Genomic DNA, 5,497 nt, shown 5'->3' with positions numbered 1-5,497 from the left:
CTCCAAGTCCAAGCAGACGTGTCAGAAGGATGAAAAAAGGGAGAAGAATTTGGCCAAATAAATTGCCATGAGATTTCAGTCAGTTTTTGCAGTCTATCCGGCCAATTCACTCCTAGGCCAATCAACTCCAACTAGACTCTTACTGCCGACTTGGCCAGCGTCCCCTATTACTAATTCGGCCAGGTGGGAGTCTGGTAAAGACTAAGCTTGTACTTTGTAAAGAGCATCGTCCACAAATTCAGGTAAATGTTTACTGTAATTTTTCCGACTACTACTATATCTACGCGACTCAACCTCTGCTTGGAGAGTAGTAAATGTCGCCTGTATGCAGAGGCGGGCGTGACTCTATCTGCGAAATGTGCATTTAATTAACACCAAGCCGGCATGAATCGGCCCATTACTGATCAACGCGGGTACCGATAGCCCCTGTGCGTAACTCGGCCTCCCTGCCGATTTTATCGGTCCGATACGGCTGACTCCAGCCCACCAAAACAAAGACAAGCCTGTGCGATGGGCCGTGATGTTTTCCTGGTCTCAATCATGTCATTAATTGAAGTTCCACAAGAAGCGATGGTTAGTAAACAGTTGGTTCGATACACAGTCGTTTCATTTGTAAACAGACGTTAGGGACTCCAGACTTTTTTTACTATATGGTCCTATATCTGCTCATCTGCCATGTCTTTGGTTTGTTTGCCATGTCTTTGGTTTGTTGGTTTGTTAGCTTTAGTAATCTCCAAGCAGATTCCCGGTGGCATAAGATACTGTAGTATCAAAGCTGGACAGAGGAGGTCAGCCTGTCAGAGGAAGGAGATTGACAAAAGGGTCAGCCGCCGTATACTCATTGGCAAGCTTTGATACTATCTTATGGCAGTTATGCCATAGGGAATCTGCTTGGAGATTAAGTTTTAGCTCAACATGATGTCGGTTGCCCTCGTGGTCTGTAGTTGTCAACATTGTCAAGTATCAGTGTAATACAGGAGCACTGGCTCCAGCACTTTCGTAATATTTCTAAAGAAACTTTATAACGAATATACCTTCACGTAATCACAATCACCACACTGATTAACAATGATCCTCCCCTCAGAGTTGGCCGAGGTTGTGGAGTATGTCGGCATGTCGTGTCCACTGGGACATCATGGTAATGACCGAGGACCTCCCGATTCCGGATATAAACAAACCCACACACGGCGTGCCTGATACAAAGATATGCATAGATAGAAACTGGCGAGGATTTCTCGGCATCATATCCCGTGTATTACACAAAATTTTCTGAGTAAAATTATACATTCTATAGCGTTCAAATTGAACTTAAATCAGATTTAAGTTTCCCCGTGAACAGGCCACCAACACACGAATGCATAGATGGTGAGAGAATTATTGTTATTGAACAAAATTGATTTATGTTTGCTTTCTGTTGACTTCACCACCCTTATCATTTGTCCAATCCACAAAGTTTGCTGACTTAGTAGAACTGAATAGAAACGGAATTTCATAAGAAAAGTCAAAGAATTATTCTATTATTCAACCTTAAAGTGACAACTGGGTATTAGAGCACTCTTTAAGAGATGGGCGATTAGGTGTGCTCACTATGTGCTGTCGAGAGAGAATCCACCTTGTTTCCTTGTCAACCGAGTTACACAACAATACGCAGAAGTTACGCAGAAGTTGAATCAAGGAGGTTTTACATAACCGCCTTGGATGAACCTCCATCAAAGTACCATACAGTTGACCATGTGTGTTTTGATCAAACGGTACAGCATGTGGAAAACCGTTTTGTTGTGCTGATTTACAATGTTTACCTTTGACCATGGGGGAACAAGAACAGAGAATTCCAGATCCCGACCACAGTCTCAACCAGGCTTCAAGGCATTTAAGTCAGGTGAGTCAAGTCAAGGAAATATCCATATAGAAAGTGGACAATATCTCTTCACACTGACTTACAAAAGAGCATGTGATTCGACTGTGGAATCATATATAACATTACGACTTGCCTCCACCCACCCCCTCTACCCCTATAAAAAACATGCCACATTACGAGCATAGGGACCAGAACCAAGATATCGTCGCGGGTCTCACTACACCCCTCCCATCCTAGGGAAGCAATCAATATCTTATACACGTAATGCACATGATTTTGTGTCAAATCCCTCCATTACATCCGTATTCAAGGAACAAGAACAAGGCAGGACTTACCTGAATAGTTCCGGACGAAACCGCACACGTTGATTTGTGAGTTATCTCACCACACGGGTCCGCGGTTAGTCCCAGTGGACGTCGGTGTCCCTCAGGTTCGTCTGGAGGCGCTGAAGGTATGCCAAATATCCTATAAGACGCTTTCAAGCCATTCACACAGTCGCAAAATGGTCTGTCAAATCGCCTAACTGCAAAGGACACTTAGGATACATGTAGGGTGGCTAAACAAGAGATTTTGCCATGGTGGAGTTGTTTTTGTTTGCATTAGTCTTTTCACAACTACTACACCCCTACACGCATTGTTGATAAGTGGTACAGTCAGTTAGAGTCCAATTACATGACTCTTACATTCGTCGTACGATTGCAAACTGAGGACATTTAATATCTAGATAACCGTACATACGTCGTACAAAATGTAGCTGTTGTCTTACCGAAAATACCAACAAGTAACATCTTACATCGTGCGGCGGCCTACCACAAATGCGACCAGGCCCTTCGGACTTTAATTAGGAATGGCTGATGACGGAGAACCTACTGTAGAGACGTTAAGTTCCCACTGAACGCCGTGGAGATGTTGACAAGGCGTATCTTAGTGGCATTCTGGATTATAAAGAGCCATGTGACATACACAATGGCACTAGACAACATACTGGTCACACCTAGTATTAGTCATTAGTCAGGGATTTAGTCAAGGATTGAAAGAACTAAAAAAAAAAGTTTGCAGCGACCGAGAGGACGTTCTTGTCACGGCGATGAAAGACCGGGTAAATTAGAGACAACAAAGGCTCGACACTACCAGGTGTGGTCTTGACAAACATCTCTGGCTCTCTATGTGTGGGCCGGGCGGGGAGGGTCTTTTTAGCGAATGCCCACAAACGCCCACTCTAGAGAAGTCCGTGCTGCACGAATCTCATTTTTTTTGCTTGGAATATGTCCACGTTGTGCTCCCATGTATTAATCCTGAGTTTCAAGTCAATCCATCGACCCGAAGTGACATAAATCAAAGTTTTCGATTCTTGATGGTCTTTTTAGCGAACGCCCAGCAAAATGTCTTTTTAGCGAATGCCCACTATATCCACAAAAATATCAGCCGTCGCGCAACGACACCTAAACCTACCGCCACAAACATGTTCAAGATGGTGTCCCATTGATGTGTACGGAGTTTCCGTGCTTTACAAGCATTTTAAGTCCCTGTTTTTGGTCAAAACGTACGCCGCCGATACTGCCATACATTAACAATGGCAATTCAAAATGGCGGGCACTAGTCATGTGACCTCCTTGCGGGACTGTTCTATAAGTATCGCGGAAGGGACTGTTGTAGCATAGCTTATCATACAACCATTTTAGAGTGAATTCTGAACAAGATTTTCAATTCATAGTGCTATCATCTGACTGATATTTACAATGTGGTCCTTTTTTCTGTGCTATAATTACCCAGGTTTGAGGAACTTAGTGCAAATATGGATATTGATTCTCCTCAGTGCCCAATAATGTACAAAAGGCTCAGACACATTAGTGTTATAAACCTGACTAGGGGCAGGTAACCAATACTAGAAAAACATAGCTATTCATTATTAACAATACTATTTACATTATAATAATAACTCTTCACCAAACTGGACTTTTCTTATCTTTATTTATCACAGAAACATTGCTAAAATGAGGATTTGATTAGATGAGTATCTGTTACAGTGTGTACAAACTTATTTCAAATACAAAAATGTATTTCATTTCACTTCCTAAATATTTTTAAAGTACTGGAAGGGGTTAAGACATAAACAATATTAATTGCATTATTTGTGTGCAGAAAAATGTAACCACATGCTATTAATAGTCTAATAAAATGTTGGAACATGGCATGAGCGGGCTCCTCTTCTGAGTACAGAAAGGAAATGTTTTATAACATTTAGTTATGACGTAGAAAATTTCAATTGTAAAATGTACATTTATTAACATTGACAAACAAATTGTTTTTCTCTTCTTAATAAATGACAACAATACAGGTAAGTAAGGTGTGTTTCTTTTATAACAGGCCAGGTAAGACGCCGTACAGGTAAGTAAGGTGTGTTTCCTTTTATAGCAGACCAGGTAAGACACCGTACAGGTGAGTAAGGTGTGTTTCCTTTTATAGCAGACCAGGTAAGACACCGTACAGGTGAGTAAGGTGTGTTTCCTTTTATAGCAGACCAGGTAAGACACCGTACAGGTGAGTAAGGTGTGTTTCCTTTTATAACAGGCCAGGTAAGACACCGTACAGGTAAGTAAGGTGTGTTTCCTTTTATAGCAGACCAGGTAAGACACCGTACAGGTGAGTAACATGTATTTCCTTTGATTACAGACCATGTAAGACACCATACAGGTGAGTAACGTGTATTTCCTTTGATTACAGACCAGGTAAGACACCGCACAGGTGAGTAAGGTGTGTTTCCTTTGCATATAGACCAGATAGGGTGAGTAAAGCAACTTTCTGTTGCCTATATACCAGATAGGCCATTATACAGGTAAGTAAGATGTCTTTCCTTCGCCTATATACCAGATAGGGCATTATACAGATAAGTAAGGTGTCTTTCCTTTGCCTATAGACCAGATAGGGCATTATACAGGTGAGTAAGGTGTCTTTCCTTTGCCTATAGACCAGATAGGGCATGATACAGGTAAGGAAGGTGTCTTTCCTTTGCCTATAGACCAGATAGGTATTATACAGGTGATTAAAGCAACTTTCCTTTGCCTATAGACCAGATAGGGTATTATATAGGTGAGTAAAGCAACTTTCCTTTGCCTATAGACCAGATAGGGCATTATACAGGTAAGTTAGGTGTCTTTCCTTTGCCTATAGACCAGATAGGGTATTATACAGGTGAATAAGGTGTATTTCCTTTGCCTATATACCATATAGGCCATTAAACAGGCGAGTAAGGTGTCTTTCCTTTGCTTATAGACCAGATAGGGTATTATACAGGTGAGTAAAGCAACTTTCCTTTGCCTATAGACCAGATAGGGTATCATACACTTAACTTACCTACACAATACCCTACATGGTCTGTAACGACAGAGGCAACGTGAATAATTTACCCCCTTCCGATAGACCAGATAGGGCATTATACAGGTAAGTAAGGTGTCTCTCCTTTGCCTATAGACCAGATAGGGTATTTTACAGGTGAGTAAAGCAACTTTCCTTTGCCTATAGACCAGATAGGCCATTAAACAGGTGAGTAATGCGTCTTTCCTTTGCCTATAGACCAGATAGGTATTATACAGGTGAGTAAAGCAACTTTCCTTTGCCTATAGACCAGATAGGGCATTA

The 5,497-nt window shown here is 41.6% G+C and overlaps 1 protein-coding gene across 7 annotated transcripts in view; it reads right to left on the bottom strand.

The window, feature by feature from the left end:
• Positions 1-5,497, bottom strand: part of LOC118419160 (acid-sensing ion channel 5-like) — a 24,954-nt gene that overhangs the window by 15,411 nt on the left and 4,046 nt on the right. For 4 of the 7 annotated variants that reach the window (XM_035825478.1, XM_035825477.1, XM_035825476.1 and 1 more), the window contains exon 2: positions 2,194-2,303. The gene's annotated coding sequence lies outside the window, so the exon portion shown is untranslated. Of the gene's footprint in view, positions 1-2,193; positions 2,453-2,624; positions 2,995-5,497 lie in introns of those variants that run through there. The other 3 variants (XM_035825474.1, XM_035825475.1, XM_035825473.1) reach the window with 3 other exon arrangements.

The sequence above is a fragment of the Branchiostoma floridae genome, chromosome 7 (assembly GCF_000003815.2).
Source record: "Branchiostoma floridae strain S238N-H82 chromosome 7, Bfl_VNyyK, whole genome shotgun sequence".
Taxonomy (NCBI): domain Eukaryota; kingdom Metazoa; phylum Chordata; class Leptocardii; order Amphioxiformes; family Branchiostomatidae; genus Branchiostoma; species Branchiostoma floridae.
The sequence above is the reverse complement of the archived record's forward strand: the minus strand, read 5'-3'. Positions and strand labels throughout refer to the sequence as shown.